Here is an 18,795-nt window from a genome sequence, read left to right as displayed (position 1 = left end):
CACTGCTATCGTTATCTCAAACAAATGCTGATACTTTATGGAAGCAGCACAGCTTTGTAGAGTTAAGACAGAACTGCGTGCTTTTCTTATGTAAGTGACTCAAAATTAGCTTTGAATTACAGAAGATGGCGTGGATTGGATCAGGGGTCAGCAACGTGCGGCCCTCGGACCAGATGCGGCCCACAAAGACCGTATTACCAGCCCACGATGCAGAAGCTTCTTGGAGTGATTATGATGGGCACGACCCAGCCAAAATAAAGCACTTTTAAGTCACAGTGATTTATGACCTTACTCAAGCTCTAAGATCAGACTTGGAGGCCCCACTCTCAGATCCACCAGTAAAAGCTGTGAGACTGGCAGTCACCAGAGACAGGACCTTTTCAGTGGTGCCTCCATATCTTTAGAACTTCCTCCCCAAGGAAGGATGTATGGCTGATGGTTTCTAAAGGAACTTTGGAATATTATTTTATTTTAAAGTCTGTTCCATGTTTTATTAATATCCAATGCTAGAGGTTTTAATTGTTACTGTGTTTGAACTTTGAACTTTATTTTATAGAATTAATTGTGTTTGAACATCCACTCCAAATTCTTTTCTGTTTTGTAAGATGCCATGTGAGAACAACATGCCCTGAAGGGTGGAATAATAATAATAATAATAATAATTACTATTATTACTACTACTACTACCACTACCTGATAGGGATTCAAGATGGCTAACAGATAAAACTAAAAACTAAATATTAAACATTTCTGTTTTGTATGCTGCCATGTGAGGACAACATGCCCTGAAGGGTGGAATTATTATTATTATTATTATTATTATTATTATTATTATTATTATTATTATTACTATTACTACTACTACTACTACCTGATAGGGATTCAAGATGGCTAACAGATAAAACTAAAAACTAAATATTAAACATTGACAGAATTAAACTATCTACATGCCAGGCTTGAGGAATCCTCCCCACCCCCATGGCACCAAGAAGCAAGGAGGAAACAAGAAAGTTCTTACTTATGATTTATTCAGCCATCAGAGTGAAAGACAAATAATTCCGGTCATTTCCCCATGATGGAGTTGCTCGCACTGAGCTCCTCCCTCCTTCCCTTCTAACAAAACCACGTGCTTCCACAATATCCGCCCATGGTCAACTGTCATTGTGCCCTTTGTTCTTGCACCCAGTGCATCACTGTCCAGTGATGTGTCAACTAGCTGCTCTGTCTCCCTTCCTCCTCCTCCTAACACCACATACCTCTGCTGTTCGACTGTCTCTGAGCTGTTATCTTCCTCAAAGCCCTGCTGTAATTCGAGACTGCCTTCCTCCTCTCTGGAAGCTATAGGAGAAGGTGGCGGAGGCTGACCTCCACCACCACTCCTCCTCCTCCTCTTCAAGTCAAGTCCCTGACACTATATCTATGCCAGACAAATAATTACAATAAAAACAGCACAGCACCAGCCCTTTCATTACAAGCAGTCAGTTCCTTAAAGCCTGATGGAACAAGTCTTCATCTGCTGGCAGAAAGACAATAAGGAGGGAGGGAGTTCCAAAGTCTGGGAGGAGCCACGGAGAAGGCCCTTCTTGAATCCCCACCATGCAGGGCTGTGAGGGTGATGGGACTGAGACAAAGGCCTCCCCCAAAGATCTCAAAACCTGGGTAGGTTCGTATGAGGGAGTACGGTCTTTCAGATAGTTTGGACCTAAGCCACTAAATAAAAATAAATAATGGGAGTGCAAAAGTGCTTAACTTTGTCTGGACTGTGAGGTATACAATGCCATTAATTTTTTAAAAGAAAAATACTATGAGAAATAAATTATACTGTATATTAGAAGACCCAAACACAACAATACCCACCATCGGTAACCATACTCTTTGAATCACAATTTCCTTGTCATTTATTTATTTTTTATCAAGCAAAGTCCTTTTGCACCCACAGAAATCTATATATCGTTTCTATCTGAACCACGTTAGTGCAAACACAACATGGAACAAAATGTATATATATAAAAAAGATCTTTCCATCTTCATTTGTTCAAAGAAAATTCTGGAGAAAACCTACATGATTGGCAAGGATTTCTGACTAATTGGATCCACATTTGGCTCAAAACAGGCTGTCACTATCTCTGCATTTAGATTAATAGCTAGCTGGTGATCAACCATGTCGATTTTCAAGTATCTCGTTCACCTGAGAGAGAGAGAGAGAGAGATGAGATATCAGAATTCTTCAAATGCTGCACTATTTACGTGAAGGAAATTGCAAACAGAAACATCATTTTGAGAATTTCAGCGAAGATGAAAGACGAGCAGATGTAGCAACCACCATAGCCAGGGGAGGGGAAACAACTTGAAGGTCTTGTGTGGAGGGAAATGAATTTCGGACTGGGAGAGGGGAGGAAATGACTGAAAACTGACCTTTTCCAAACCATAGCTCATTCCGTTAACTAGTGTACTAATTTGCACTTTTTGGGCTATATGCATGAAATGCCAGGGTTTAATTTTAAAGAGTGGTGGGAGAGTACCCTATTTTCTCATGTATAACACACACACACACCCCGTGTAGAAGACTACCCCTATTTTTGGGGACTCCAATTTAAGAAAATGGGGGGAGATGGTCCAGAGTTGTTGAGCTTTTTGGGTGAAATGCCAAAAATCACTCACATGACTGAAATACGCTGACAATCGCACCTGTTGCCGCTCGCCACCAGCAATCACATGCCCAATTGCCGCAACTGTTAAGTTGTGGGTGGTGAACATATCAGACGACACAGCAATTCTTCAAACAGCTCTTGTTTATTCACAGGCCAGAACAGAACTGAACTGCAGGGCTCAGTCAGCCTGCTTATATAGAGCTCCGGTACAACGTAACTGTAACAATTTTCTAAAACTATCCAATCACTGAACGTCACTTTCAATCCCTTTTTTGCATAACTATCTACAGTATCCCCCTGCTGGCCCAGGGTGAGAACTTCAGTACATAACAGCAACGGTAGCCAATCCACGGCAGCCCTTGCCCCAGCCACCAATCACCCACCCTATTGCCACTGACAAGCTCCTGCTCGCAGCTGCAACCAATTGCCCGTCCCCCCTCTGCACTATCCGTGTATAAGACCACCCCCAATTTTTTACATTATTTCCAAGTAAAGAAACCTTGTCTTATACACGGAAAAGTACGGTATATAGAGAGTTGGATCCAGGCTAGTGTTAGGTGCTGTTCCATTCACTTCAATGGAGGGGTGTGGGAGGGCAAGAATATTCTTTGATTCATCCTTCCCCCCTGAAGATTACTGCTCTGGAGAAGCCAAGCCAGCAAAGCATAAAAGACAATACCAGCAGGAGATGGGGCTGTAGGATGGATCAGTGAAGACGGTCTCTTCTCTGCCCTCTGCTGGGTCTTGGTCTCCTCCATAAATGGAAGGAGTCTTCAAGTTGTGGAACGACTACAACCGTTTTTTGTGGTATACAACTTAGCCAAAAAACCAGCTACTTTCCAAAGAAACTCTTTCATTTTGGATTTTCTATTCGTATGCATGTTTACTTGGAACAATGAAAACGAACCTGTGGCCCTTTAGATGTTGTTATACTACAACTCCCATCATCCTCTACTCTGGCTGAGCTGAGATCCAATAACAACTCATAAACTGATAGAATTACAAAGTTGGAAGTGACCCTAAGGGTCATCTAGTCCAACCCCTTCTGAAGGGATTCAACACCCCTTAGATTAGGGGTAGGCAACCTAAGGCCCACCTTCTCAATCCAGCCCATGGACGGTCTGGGAATCAGCGTGTTTTTACATGAGTAGAATGTGTCCTTTTATTTAAAATGCATCTCTGGGTTATTTGTGGGGCATAGGAATTCGTTCATTTCCCCCCTCCAAAATATAGTCTGGACCCCTACATGGTCTGAGGGACAATGGACCGGCCCATGGCTGAAAAAGTTTGCTGACCCCTGTCTTAGACGCACCACTGAATTCAACGCTTCTTTCCTCGAGCTAGGTGTATAATTGTCCTTCCTTATAGATTTCAACATAACTTCTTTTTTTCCTGGGTTGGTACCTCCCCTGGATCTGAATGGATTTCATTTTATGTGGTGTAGTTTCAAACTGTTTTTATTATTTATAGTTGCTGTTTTTAATTGTTTTTATACACAAGTGTTTTTAAGTGTGTATGTGTGTGTGTGTATTGTAAAACACCTTGAGATGCCTTGTGGGAAGCAATTTGTAACTGAAATAAATAAATAATAGTGTTCAGTAATACTACTTTGTAGTATTAAAAAACTGAATAATATGTATTTATGGTATCTCCCTTCTTTTCCAAGTCTTTCTGCAGAATCACGTTTTTTCCAAAGGCTTCTCCACCACGCCTTGTTCCTTTCTCTTCTTTTTGCTTGAAACTTGATGTTGTAATCTAGTCATGCATATGCTCCACTATGTTAAGGGGAGCTTTCAAGTAATTTATTCTGGATTAATTAGGCCAAAGTAAATGTTGCCATCTGGTTCAGTTTCCAGAATCATTAATATGGATTAGCGTTGTCACTGCACACTCCAGGACATGGTCACATAAATCAGGGAGAGCCCTACAAACTGCAGCGGCCACTTCAGAGGATGATGGCACCATTTTCCTTCCCTTCACTCCAGTGACACCGGCAATGTTGTCGTACTGGACAACAGTGCACCTAGCATCAAACACGTTGTGAGGTGTCCCATGCTGAATTTGCTGCATTCACAACTGACTTCTGGGCTGCCTGAATCAGCCCCAACTTGACATTGTAAGCTCACAGCAACTATGTTCTGGAAAAGCACTCTGAATGTTGACAGCACTGTAAAAATAACAAATAGAAATGGAAATCTAGGATGGTGATGTAATGGCATTACTGCAAGCAAAGAAGAAGAAAAAGAAAAGGCTTTAGTTTTAAAAATCTAAAAAAAATACTGATTAAACCTGATACAAAATAGGGTTTCCCCCCTGCAAACAGAACTAATTCTGTTAAACATAACTTTACACGCACATACATGTGGTATTATTTGAACTACATAAAACATTGCCAAACGTCCTTTCACAACTTCAGGAGAAGTCAGTTCACCTTCAAATGCTTAGGTTGTTCCTCATCATTACATATTTGCTTTCCATAACCTAAAAGAAACAGCTAAGCTTTGCATTCAGAGAACATTTTGCATTGTCTGCCAGGTATTTCCTGTGCACATCCCCATCTAAATCTCCTGGTTCTTGTAACTAATGTCTGTGAAGAAAATCCTGTCATAATTATAGTCCTGATTCACAAGCAACCATTTTCTTCAGAAAACTGGTTGAGCTGTGTTGACAATCACATTTTACACTGATTCTTTCCAGATGAAATGATACTTTTTCAAATAATGTAATAAAAATGTAAAGTCAGCTGTTTTAAAGACATAAAAGTGATTTATGAGACACGTACTGTGTTCAGTGTTGGGGTTTTTTTTTCTTTCTTGACACAATGGAAGTTTTCTTTTATGGGAGAAGTTAATTATTAACAGCAATCAAAACCACAAATTACAGAAAAATACATTGTTGCTCATTTTTAAAAGCAACACCACTACCGCGTTTGAAATGAATTCTGCATTGTATTATGTGTTTTTTTTGTTTGAATGAAATTTGGTACACACTGAACCAGTTTATACGGGTGAATTTTCTGCCAAACTAGTTAACAGTTTCATCAGTTACATCATTGTTAGGTGTCAGAGTTATCACTTCCTAGAAATGCGACTGGGCACTGCACCCTCTGAGAGCTATTATTTGAGCTGTTTGCAGATCACACAAGTTAGAAATGCTTTGGCTTCCATTTGAGATGCTTTCTTTGTTCACAACCCTAAGAGGCAGAAGACATACATATTTTCCCCATTCAAAATGAAAATGTAACGTCTGCGAAAACAGTTTGTACAACTAGAAATGTACAAAAAGGCAAATCCAGAAAATAGAGAAAACCCATAAATGGTGACACTGTTGCAACACTCCCAACCATTTCGGTGGGCCTTAATCAGGAGAAGTTCTCAGTGGATCATCTGCCTAGAAGTCATAGTGCCGAATGATCGCAGAGTTTGCAAGTCCCCCCATTTTCCTCCAAGCTCCATTTATAAGTGCAATGATGGGGCCAAGAGGCAAACTATCAACTGCTCTCCCCTCCTGACTGATACCACATGGCAGGCCGTGAGTCTAATACAGGCATAGGCAAACTCAGCCCTCCAGATGTTTTGGGACTACAACTCCCATCATCCCTAGCTAACAGGACCAGTGGTCAGGGATGATGGGAGTTATAGTCCCAAAACATCTGGAGGGTCGAGTTTGCCTGTGCCTGGTCTACCACCATAATTCAAATGAAACTGGGCTGTGTGGCAATACTATAAAGGTAAAGGGACCCCTGACCATTAGGTCCAGTCGTGACCGACTCTGGGGTTGCGGCGCTAATCTCGCTTTATTGGCCAAGGGAGCCGGCGTACAGCTTCCGGGTCATGTGGCCAGCAGGACTAAGCCGCTTCTGGCGAACCAGAGCAGCGCACGGAAATGCCGTTTACCTTCCCGCCAGAGTGGTACCTATTTATCTACTTGCACTTTGACGTGCTTTCGAACTGCTAGGTTGGCAGGAGGCAATACTGTAGTCACCTGTGTTTTGTTAAGATACCCAGTAGCTCAAGCATGTCTGGAAGTCTCTCTTTTTTACTTGGAATGGAGACCCTACAAATTGATCCAGAGGCATAAGGAGGAAAAAAAACCACGGATGCTTGAGGTTATTTGATCTTTGCAGATTAACGTGAGGCTCAGAGCTTAGTTATCCATCAGATTTCGCACTTTTCCAAATAGCGATGTGGTTCTTGTCACTTTAAAAGTAGCTACGTAGTATTTGAGAGAAAGTGCACATTTATATACATTCATAAGTACGTATTTATATACCAATATTGAAATGATTTTTACAAGTCGCAGATTAATGCAGAACTGCAATGGAATCAGGGGCAAGAAGTTGTCAAAGTGGAATTATGGGCTAGGAGACACGGATTTGCTCATCCCTAGGGAACACTGACATGTCAAAAGCATCATCTTGCTTGCTAAGATTTGGGTTTGTGATTTTTTGGAGAGCCCTGCCTGAACCCCAAGACAAAATATTTACACGCGTCCCGCGTATTATCTTACTTATTTAAACAATTTATATACAAGAGTCTCTTAAGTGGTATACAAAGATACAATACAAAAAAATCAGTTAAAAGGATAAAATCAAACTTCCATTAAAATGCCAGCTAGATTTTTTTTTAAAGGCTTCAGTGGGCCCTGGAAGGTCAGCAGAGAGAACTCTGACCTTAACTGGCAGGGAGTTCCATAATATTGGACCAGGGCTAGATTTAGGTTTGATGAGGCCCTAAGCTGCTGAAGGCAATGGAGCCCTTTATATGACCAGCTGTCCTTTGTCAACAACAAATTGTCGCTGTTTTTTGTGTTGAATATATGCTACATGGTAATTTATGGACCTAATAGGTATCTAAAACCATTTGCCACTGTTGCTGTATGTAGGTTTAATTTTATTTGTTTTTTATCTTATATTTTGGAAATGTACATCCAGTGGTTTTTCCCCCTTTAAATTTTGTGGGGGTCCCCAAGAGAGTGGGGCCCTAAGCTATAGCTTGTTTAGCTTATATGTAAATCTGGCACTGTATTGGACACATAATACTAAATCTATGGCTCCTTTTGGATACGAGGTATGCATATGCACCATGGGGAACCACTAACAGGGACTTCCCCCACCATCTCAGTGATTGGGCAGGTATAGGGCAATCTTTGAGGTATCATGGACCCAAACTGTTATGGGCCCTGTAAATTAATACAAGAAACCTGAATCTGGGCTGGTAGCATATGAGCAGCCAGTGTCAATTTTTGAGCATCCACTGGTAATGTTCTGTCTCCAACAGCCTAGCTGCAGTGTTTTGCTCCAGCTGGAGCCCTTGGACCAGTCCAAGAGCATCATCTGAAACCCCAGAGAGTGACTAACAGCCAGCGTAGAGCCGAGATATGCAGCCTATATTGGACTCCAGCTCCCTCCAGCACTAGCAGGCATGGCCAATTGTTGCTGGCCATTGTCTGTCTCAGAAGACAATGGGGTGTTTCTTCAGGGGTGAAGTCAAGCTGCTGCTTTAGCAGCACCCAAGTGACACCCCCCAGGGCATAATCCTGGGCAGTGCGTGTGGAAGTCCTGGGCTGCCCCGACGACAAGACCCCTCTCTCAACCTCGCTAATGTGGTCCAGAGCAATATGTCTGGCACCAGCTCGGCTGCCGGAGTTGCTGGAAGGAAGCATACAAGGTAGCATTCAACCATCTTAGGGACTCCACTCAAGATTTGTGTAGGGTTTATTCCTTAGCATTTACTTCTTCTTAATATATCCTTCAAGACAGTGGAGGTTTAGAAACCTCCTTCTTCTAGATGGGCCACCTTCCCAGGTTGCCGAACCCCATCTGCTCCTCACTTCTCTCTACAGCATGAGCAGAAACTGCTTTCTTGACTGTTGGACCCACTAATGGCCTTGTCTACTCAATTCGCCAGAGCCTGTCTTCGCTTTCAAGTTGTAGTCCAACAACATCTGGAGGACAACAGGCTCCCCATCCCTGGAACAAGTAAAACACTGAGCTAGATGGACCAGTGGTCTGACTCAGTATAGGTCAATTTACTGTGCTCCTAACTATACATTAGGCTAAAATAAAATGATTTTAACCAAAGACCACCAAGGGAACTTAATGGCTGAGTAGAGACTTGAACCTGGGTATTAGGGGGTTTCCCATCTCCAGGCCTGCTACCTGATAGCCCTTTGCAACTGTGATGTCTAGACTGTGGAATGCTCTCCCCAGGGAGACCCAGATATGGCTACCATGCTGCTCACCTTTCATTAAGCAGCCAGAATGTGACATATTAAGTCTGCGTCTGGCCTGATTGATTTTATTTACTGCTCCTGGAGATAGCAAATTGGGTGTTTAATTCCCACCCACCCCTTATGGCTCTTTCTTTTTATATACACTATATATTAAAACTGGCTGTTCCCCACCAAGTTTGTAGGGCTTGCTGTCTTGAGTGTCTCCTACATAAAAGTGCAATATAAATGTTTTAATAAAATAATAAATAAAATAAACATAAGTGCAGCATCCTTTGGTTACAACCGTTTAGCCGAGAAAAGGAAACATATTGGAGATTAGGTAGCTTTTCAAAAGAGGAAGATACCAAGCTAAAACAAGGTGGGTAATTTGTGTACTTTGTAATGTAAGAGTCTGTCCACGGCAGGCTAAAGGCAATCTGGAGGGGGAAAAGAGTGTGTATGGAGAGAGAGAGAAGATGAACCAAATTAGGAACATATGTAGGAAGGAACGCCTCCCCTCCCCCTCCCACCATTGGATCATTGTTTAATTTAGCTAAGGAAAACAAATAAAAGTGGTTCACACATGCAGGCCAGACATTTCCCACCCACCATTCTTCCCAATATTTGTAGGTGCGACCCAACGTAGAAAAATGTGACGTGTAAATCACTGCGGCATGGATGCACTCTGCTGCAATTTCAAAAATCAGGTTGGCTCCAAAAAGTACAGCAGTGGCTGCAATAAGTGCAGATCAGTGCATCCATGCAGTGATTGCGTACTGCTGGTTCACACAACACACTCATTTACATCATGCCCAAGGGTGGTCCGTATTAGGGAGCAGATGGAGAAAACAAGCAAACCATGTGCATATATAAATTGGCTTCTCTGAAATAACACCAACCTGGCACATTCGTATTCTTGTGTAAGTCCATTTCAGAGCTAATGTCACCGACTGAGAAGCAATTATGTCATGCAAGGGCTACCCAATTTGAGGAGTGTAGGATTTTCCAGTTCTGTGCTTCTACTGCAGGTATTTTCAGAAGGCACATCTATGTACACCAAACCAGCCTTGGAAAAGCAGGGTATCGGATTATAATTTTTTGTGTTATGCTAAGGTGGAGCTCCTTTTCTAAGAAGGACTATCTCACTACATCATTAATAGTCTACAGGCACCAGGTGAAGTTGTTTTTCTTTCAGAGACTTTTAAAGCATTTGCTAATTGAATACTGCTGCCACTGCTTTTAGTGAGTCTGCTACTTTAACTGGGTTTTTCTTGTCACTGGGTTCATTTGGTTATAGTGATTTTGCTTTTTATTATGCACGACAGAAGCTTTCCCCAACCTTGAAATGTTGCTTGTATGGCCAATGGACAAAGGTGATGGGAACTGTAATCTTATGAACATTTGGACGGCACCAGGTTGGAAAGGCTGCATTCAAGTTTTACAGTTTTAGTGGACCCAGAGTTCAACAGGCATGCCCTCTTCCCTTTCTGTAAGCTCAAGATTGAATGGAAATTAATGGCTATGATCTGATAAACCCATTGGGTCTCATGCAAAGGTATGGGATACTATTTTATTTTTCCAAGTTGTAGCTCCTCACATAGTGTCCCAAACTCCCATATTTTGGGGAGAATGTGTTAGGCAGCATGGGAAGGATGCCATCAGAAAGAGAAGCTCAGACGTCCATCTGCATGGCCCTCCATGTTCAGAGGCACCAAGCCATGAATAGCAGGTGGACAGATGAAGAACAGTGGAAGGCTCTTGATGTTACATCCTGTTCATAAGCTTCCTGGAGGCATATGGTTAGCCCCTAATGGAGAGAGAAAGATGGAGGAGGTGGACCTTTGATCTGATCCAGCATGGATTCTCTTATCTTTGTATGCTCTCTGGAAAGGAAGCATTACATGGTTTCTTGCACAATAGGTGAAAACAGACCATGGGTTGCATGTATCCAGTTGTGCCCTCTGCTCACAGAAGCTTTTCAAATCCAGCAGAAGGTTCCTTAAATGAGAGGAGGACAGGCTATTTTTGATGCTTCTCCCTATTCTCTAAAACCCCACTTCTACTCCAGCAGGTTGAGAGACGTTTTAGAACAGTACAATAGGTGGCATAACGGGGGCAGCAGGACACAGTGGAAATATGCTCTCTGCTGGAGCCCAGAGACTTCCATGAGTGAAAGGACACTACTGGATACAATACAATCCATTAAGGAAAAAGCTCGCAGCAGGTCCATCAGCTGGGACCTCATGGGCTGAGGGGCAATTTTTGAGCTCAACTCTTTCTTGTCCTAGTCCAGCGTTCTAAACTGCTACACCACATCTAGCTCAAGTGATTAAAAACACACAAGAAACTTTGCAAAACTGGAAGGCTTCTTCATGATAACTTTGCATAGCTTCCCAAACTTCAAGAACCAGTTTTTTCCAGAGTTGGGCTGGGCTATAAGCAGTGAACAGGCTTCCATAGCTGAAAATTGTTCTGCTGTTCTTAACCTTTAGAACTGCTATAATTCTTCAGAAAAACTTAGTGCAACATTTATTAGCAAAACTAGTTCATTAAAATTTTGATAATTAACTGGTTTGCCACTGTTATGTAAAATGTTAAGTATGGAGAAAACAGACTAATACACATATGCATTCTTCTGCAGCCCAGTTTATTCATTCTTAACTGTTCAATTTCTAAATCATTAACAAAAGAAGGCATTGAAGTTTGCAGTTATAAGTACATCTATGATTCAGATTATTATTTATAGCATCTGAACATGCTAAAAGGATTTTCTTCAGTCAAATTTATCCTCAGTTTCAAGCTTTTACCACAATAAACATCAGATTATGTTTATGTTGGCCATAAACCTGTCGGTCCTCAATAAACAGATATACTCCGGTGACTCAAGCTCTGCTGTCAAAAGGACTGTCAAAATGTACACCAACTCTTAAATTAAACCCTGCTAGCACAGAGAGATTCAGTTGCAAAAGTCTTATTTGAGACAACCCAACAAAAAGCTCACCCTAGCAGATAAGGACGGATATTATATCACAGGCAAAGAGTGGAAAGTTCCAGAGGAATTTCACAAAGGATCTGATCTGCTTCTCCTTAACGGAAAGCTAATGTGACCTTTAATACTCTGTTAGACGGAGCCTGACTCTAGCAAGTCTCAATTAAATTTTATGTTTTGTGGCTCCCGTTTGCTTGTAATACATGAACAAAGTTCAATGGATGACTCCTACTTTGAAGATTTTAATTCCCTATTGGGACAATTTATTTCTACCTAGACAGCTCCTCAGAGATTGTGTCTTTGTACTGCCCAGCATATGCTGAGGATGGAAAGATCCTTAGAAGACACTGGGAAATGTGTCACCTAAGTTCTCCATGCTTATTTAATATTTCAGTTATGGAATCTTCTAAAAACTTTATTTATTACTAGCATTTCTGTCATTCCTTTCTATCATAGATAAACCAGGCAGGTAACAATAATACAGTCATACCTCGGGATGAATACGCTTCAGCTTAAATATTTTCGGGTTGCACTCCATGGCAACCCGGAAGTAACGAAGTGCGTTACTTCCGGGTTTCGCCACTCGCGCATACACAGACGCTCAAAATGACGTCACGTGCATGTGAGGAAGCGGCGAAACGCAACCCACCCACGCACAGATGTGCAGTTGTGTCTTACGTTCGCTTCAGGGTGAGAACGGGGCTCTGGAACGGATCCCGTTCGAATCCAGAGGTACCACTGTACAGCAGAACAGGAATAGGGAATCTTTGCCCTTTGGTGAGCTATATCTCTCACCAGCCCTAGAAAGCATGGTCAACAGCAAGGGGTGATGGAATTTGTAGTTCAGCTACATGTTGTCAGAGACCGTGCTGAGGAAGGCTGCACTGAGGAAGAATGGTTGGAGCCTCCCCAGTGGTGGAGCTTCATGCTCTGGCGGGGGGTGGGATGGAAAGCAGGCGGGGGCATGGCTGGCGCAAGTCCTGAGGGGCATGGCACACCACCCACAGGGGTGTGGCACATGTCCTGGGGCCATGGCGCCCTGCCTGAGGGGGTGTGGCGCCCAGCGTGCGTGGGGGGGGGAGCCATGATGGCACCCTGCTGGCATCATGCCACCAGGGCTGGTATGCTGCCCCAGCACCCCTCTTTCTCCGCCAGTGAGCCTCCCCCTCCCCCTGCTCCTGATCCGGATCCTGAAACTTCCTAGGAGCAGGAGGATAGTATACTGTAGATTTCAAACAGTGGTTTGCAGAGGGACATAGTTCAGAAGGCAGAAGCTGGGAAATACTGGATGGGGAACAGCTAGGAGAAGAAGCACTAGGAGAGAGAGAGTTAACAGATTCACTGTCTCTGGAAAGCATTCATCCGCTCAGCCCAAGGTCAAGAAGAGCTGATAAGGTGGCAGCACAGAAAGCACAGTGGTTACGCGCTCAGGTCACAAGACTCGGTATTGATCTGGGTGACTAGGGAGGAATTGGATGGAACCCTTAATTAGGAGCACCATTATTCCTAGGAAATGGATTCTTTGTTCTCTCGCTGTGAACATTAAAGTTTCTAACTGGTAAGAATTCTCCTTTTCCCTTGTTCTGCTTATCTACTGCCAAATGGGGGAGGAAGCCAATTCCCTGAAGTCTGACACATATAGAGGATGAATGGTTCCCTACACCTGCAATAGAACATCAAATGGTTTAAAAATAAAAGCCATGAGCGCAATCCGATATTGCATGATGAACTTCTGTTTGCTCTTCCACAAGCCTCCAGCCCTCCAGATCAGATTTTAAGAGTGTGTGGGTGTGGGGGAAGAAAGGAAGGCTAAATCATGTTTTGCAAGTGGAAGGCCATTCTATTCACTATGGGTAGCACTGGATACAAACCTCCAGTCATTCTTATCCAGGATCCAAAGGGGTGCACACACAACTTCCACATACAAAACCCAAGCATTTCCACCCCCCACCCCCAATGCAAACCCTTCAGAACTCTTTAAAACTCCTCTGACCTAATTACAAAAATTGTGACCCTATCACAATTTTTGTGATTAGGGATGAGGGGCAGACAAAGGAAAACCCAGGGGCAACATCATGAATGCAAAATGAAGTATTTAATAATCTGCAGCTCTTACACCTAATCTCTTACTGCCTTGGAAATTTGGGGGAGCTGAAAGAACTATTGGGATGGGGTATAATTTTCTGCAAAGCTAAACTGGTGGCAGGAGAGTGCATAGGATTGCCAGACCACAATCAGAGGTGCTTTCAGACTGTGGTTATTTTTGGATGGCATTCAATCACACACTTGCCAACTCAGATTGTGCAATTATTATAGTTGGTTGGGAGGTCTTCAACAACACATCACTTCCCTCCCCAGAAATGGACATTTCGTGATTATGGCAAGCGTTGTGAAAATGCACTGGAAAGTGTGAGATAGCACTTGCTTTGATGCAACATCATCTAACCTCTTCACAATCCTACCAGGATGAATGCTAATTAAAACTGTCTAATCTCTCTGCAAACAGATCAGGTTGAATACTCAATAAACAGATCGTCCAGAAGCACTTCTGTAGAGCATCGATACACCCTTTGTTGTTGTTGTTTAGTCGTTTAGTTGTGTCCGACTCTTCGTGACCCCATGGACCAGAGCACGCCAGGCACTCCTGTCTTCCACTGCCTCCCGAAGTTTGGTCAAACTCATGTTGGTAGCTTCGAGAACACTGTCCAACCATCTCGTCCTCTGTCGTCCCTCTTCTCCTTGTGCCCTCCATCTTTCCCAGCATCAGGGTCTTTTCCAGGGAGTCTTCTCTTCTCATGAGGTGGCCAAAGTATTGGAGTCTCGGCTTCAGGATCTGTCCTTCCAGTGAGCACTCAGGGCTGATTTCCTTCAGAATGGATAGGTTTGATCTTCTTGCAGTCCATGGGACTCTGAAGAGTCTCCTGTAGCACCATAATTCAAAAGCATCAATTCTTCGGTGATCAGCCTTCTTATTGGTCCAGTTCTCACTTCCATACATCACTACTGGGAAAACCATAGCTTTAACTATATGGACCTTTGCTGAAAGGTGGGGTAGCCATTACTTCTACCATTCCACTCTTCCTCCTAAACCCTTTGTCCCCTCTCTCAATAGATGCTGAACAAAAGTCCTGCTTCTTCCAATAGGTAGGAATGGGATTTTTGTGTGAATAGATCATGGGAGAAGCAAGGTGAGAGAAGCCCTAGCTAGGCTCCACCAACAATTGCTGCTCCAGAGTGTTGACAGTCCCATGGATGGTTCCAACTGCCTGTCCTGACCATCGGAAAGTATGTGTTTTCTCTCTCTCTTTCCAGCCATGTGAAATCTAACATACTCTCCTAGAAGAAAAATGCTGATGTCAGATGTAACCTTGTTTCGGAAAACTTTAAAAGTGACAATACCTTTTTGATTCCAGCACAGAGATACCAAAGACAAAAAACACACACAGTATGTTGTCAGCATAAATTGAATGTGCATGCACTCAAATTTACATTTTTCTCAGCAACGTGCTGCTCCCTTTTCTTTGGAGATAAGTTTAAGGATACATCCCCCAATGTGCGCATTGTAGTGTTTTCTCATCCAGGAAAGAATGTGGTGGGTGTTACTGCAGGAGGTTCTGTATGCATGCATGTGTATGCTCTGCTTGAATTGTCCAGCTGTGCATGAGACTGTTGGCATGGTAAAACATGACTTATGGGTCAGATATGCGCCCCCAAATTTCTTAATCCCGCTTATTAACCTTCAGTTTCTGAACAGACACAGGTGGTTCTCCCTCCCCCCTCCAAAGAAATTGTGAAAATAATAGTATATTTCCTCTAAAGATCTGTGGGCTTCAATTACTCTGCGAATAGGTTTTTAGCTGTTTCTTGGCTAAAGGAAGGAAAACGATTGCTAATTTAAAAAATCTGGCAGCATTTACAATTATTTTGGAAACAAAAGTTAATGAAATTAGGCAAATGAAATGATTAACATTAAGAGAGCAAGAGAGAAGGCGCATGCCACAGAACTCCCCCCCCCCCATTATATTTTGTTAGCTCTAGGAACACATGCTGCATTTGACCAAATGTGATGTGCTATTTGTTATTGTTTAGTCCTTTAGTCGTGTCTGACTCTTCGTGACCCCATGGACCAGAGCACGCCAGGCACTCCTGTCTTCCACTGCACCCCGCAGTTTGGTCAAACTCATGCTGGTAGCTTCAAGAACACTATCCAACCATCTCACCCTCTGTCGTCCCCTTCTTTCCCAACATCAGGGTCTTTTCCAGGGAGTCTTCTCTTCTCATGAGGTGGCCAAAGTATTGGAGTCTCGGCTTCACGATCTGTTCTTCCAGTGAGCACTCTGATTTCCTTCAGAATGGATAGGTTTGATCTTCTTGCAGTCCCATCCTAATGATATTTTTGGCCACAGCAGAGGAGAGCATGGGATGGGAAGGAGACAAGGAGTGTTGTCCTAGAAAATATAGCTCAGTTAGTAGAGCACGAGCCTCTTAATCTCAGGGTCATAAGTTTGAGCCCCACATTGGGCAAAAGATTTCTGCATTGTGGGGGTTGAACTAGATGACCCTCGGGGTCCCTTCCAACTTCACAATTCTGTGATTCTATGATTTCAAAATGCCACAGGCTCACTAGAATTAGAGCCTTTGAAATAGGGCGATGTGGAAATCAAAAAAGCATAAAATAAATCTGGTCTTTTTCTTTAAAAAAACACAACAAACATGAAAGCAAGAAAAAGGAAAAAAGCCAAATGAGTTCTGAAATCTCAAAGGGCTGCAAATAATGATAGTTTATATTTTATTTATGCACACGGCTTCATTTTTATGAGACAGGTCAGATGGGAAGTACTGTCAACATGGTATTTATCAGCTAGAGGAGGAGAAAAAACTGCAGCTGCATGTTCCTGGCATCTGATCAAGGCTTGATGACCACATATTTCAACATACCTTTCAATTACGAACATGGCAGAAAGACCATTTGCTACACAAAAAGAAAATCCTGCGGCTCAGAGCCATAGCCTATTAAGTTTGCTTGATTGCTGAAGCTGGCAATTTCTACAATTGCTGCAACAGGGCAACAAAATCAGGCCAAGATAACATATGGCTTAATGGTTATTTACAAATAATAATAATAATAATAATAATAATAATAATAATAATAATAATAATAATATCAGCCCAGAGCATAGGGGCCCCAGCTGGCCTTCCAAATCCTATATATATCCCCTGATATTGGTTTTTAACTGTTAACTAAGTACTGCCAAGAAGAGCTTGACCATATAATCTTATGGCTGATTTTATAGAAAGGGACTCAAACTTCCAGTCCAATCTTGCGGTTGTTAGTGTCTTTCTTTAATCCTTTCCGGTCCAATATGGTTTAAAAACAAATGTGCATAATGAACATATGTAAATGATTAATGGTTGTTTCCACTCTCTTCAGGAAAGGGCTATCTTCATGCTTAACTCCATAATCAGTGATTCTGAGCCATTAAGATGGCTTCCTTCTCCAAAGCAATCATAGACCTCAAATATAAAATACAGGAAAGCAAGAATATTAATTCCTGCACTATCTACTCATATGGCCAGACCAAGAAATTGGGGATCATTTCCTGTGGCCACATCTCGACATACCTGCATGCACTGATGATCCTTCTGAACCAGCTGCTTGGCAGGAATTGCACCCTGAGGAAGCTTCCTTCTTTGTAGGTCTACTTTACAAATGCTCACTAGGCAAAAAATCACTTATCCGAACACAAGGAATGGGTATCCAAACCTTGCTATAAGGTAAAAGGCAAAGGGACCCCTGACCATTAGGTCAAGTCGTGACTGACTCTGCGGCTGCAGCACTCATCTCACTTTATTGGCCAAGGGAGCCGGCGTACAGCTTCCGGGTCATGTAGCCAGCAGGACTAAGCCACTTCTGGCAAACCAGAGCAGTGCGCAGAAACACCGTTTACCTTCCCGCCAGAGCGGTACCTATTTATCTACTTGCCCTTTGACGTGGTTTCGAACTGCTAGGTTGGCAGGAGCAGGGACCGAGCAATGGGAGCTCACCCCGTCATGGGGATTCGAACGGCCGACTTTCTGATCAGCAAGTCCTGGGCTCCACCCACATCCCTTAAACCTTGCTATACGCAGCGCAAATTCAGATATTCCAACAGAGGGCGTTTAATTGATCTGCCTGTGGTTGAAGGTAGCACAACTATGAACCTTCTCTGCTGGGCTTCTGAGCTCTGTCATCCTCCTGGGTAATTTTCAGTTCTATGATCCCATTAATTAGGAACCTCTCAAAGAGACAAACCCTATGTTTAATGGTTCCTTTTACGCTATTTCAACACAACTTGTGAATGTTTATTCAACCAAAATGTTTTTATTTTTAACAACTGCTGCTTCACTTGGCTTTCTTTTCTCCTGCAAAGCAGGTGCATGCCTGGTTAATATAGCTGGTGCACGCCACATCCATGACCTTTTTGTGCCTCCGTCAAGCCACCTGGAAAAACTGGGTAATGTTTTTGCATTTTAAGTGTCTGGTTAATTAGCATCCACATGCAGTAAAGTCTGGCTAAAAGGGGCTAATGTCAAAGGAAACCTATCTGCCAGTGGGGTTGGGGAAGGAAAGTCCTGTAGAGACTGGCCATGAGAGTTCTCGTTCTTTGTAGTGGTCAGAGTTTCCTGGCCTAATTGCATTTTTCTAAGAAACAAAAATGTTGATCTTTCTCTTAACTGGCTTAGAGTTGCTTTTACTTTACATTTTGTACTTGGGCACAGATAGCCAAATAAAATATCATATGCATAATAAGTCAGTTTTGAAGTGCACACCTGTGTAGAAAGGACTACTTTTTCTCTTTAAAACATGCACAAAGGTCACACGGGAAAGGATTGGAAGTACTTTAAAACAAACTCTTTATTTTTAGAGGGGTTTTTTGGCTACATTTTAAAATTTAAAAAAAA

The 18,795-nt window shown here is 42.6% G+C and overlaps 1 protein-coding gene and 2 long non-coding RNA genes across 13 annotated transcripts in view; 1 reads left to right on the top strand and 2 right to left on the bottom strand.

The window, feature by feature from the left end:
• SLC25A21 (solute carrier family 25 member 21) overlaps nt 1-18,795 on the bottom strand; it is a 276,895-nt gene that overhangs the window by 60,239 nt on the left and 197,861 nt on the right. The window lies entirely within an intron of this gene.
• The window catches only part of LOC309372832, a 485,159-nt gene that overhangs the window by 461,719 nt on the left and 4,645 nt on the right, over nt 1-18,795 (top strand). For 2 of the 6 annotated variants that reach the window (XR_014169703.1, XR_014169705.1), the window contains exons 1-2: nt 17,521-17,628; nt 18,264-18,347. This is a non-coding gene — a long non-coding RNA (uncharacterized lncRNA). Of the gene's footprint in view, nt 1-17,472; nt 17,629-18,263; nt 18,348-18,795 lie in introns of those variants that run through there. The other 4 variants (XR_014169701.1, XR_014169702.1, XR_014169704.1 and 1 more) reach the window with 4 other exon arrangements.
• Nucleotides 1,881-17,579, bottom strand: LOC309373340. Its single transcript, XR_014169981.1, has 2 exons — nt 17,476-17,579; nt 1,881-2,188 (listed from the first exon to the last, which is right to left on the bottom strand). It is a non-coding gene; the product is annotated as an uncharacterized lncRNA (long non-coding RNA).

This window comes from Podarcis melisellensis, assembly GCF_964234715.1.
Source record: "Podarcis melisellensis genome assembly, chromosome: 1".
Taxonomy (NCBI): domain Eukaryota; kingdom Metazoa; phylum Chordata; class Lepidosauria; order Squamata; family Lacertidae; genus Podarcis; species Podarcis melisellensis.
The sequence above is the reverse complement of the archived record's forward strand: the minus strand, read 5'-3'. Positions and strand labels throughout refer to the sequence as shown.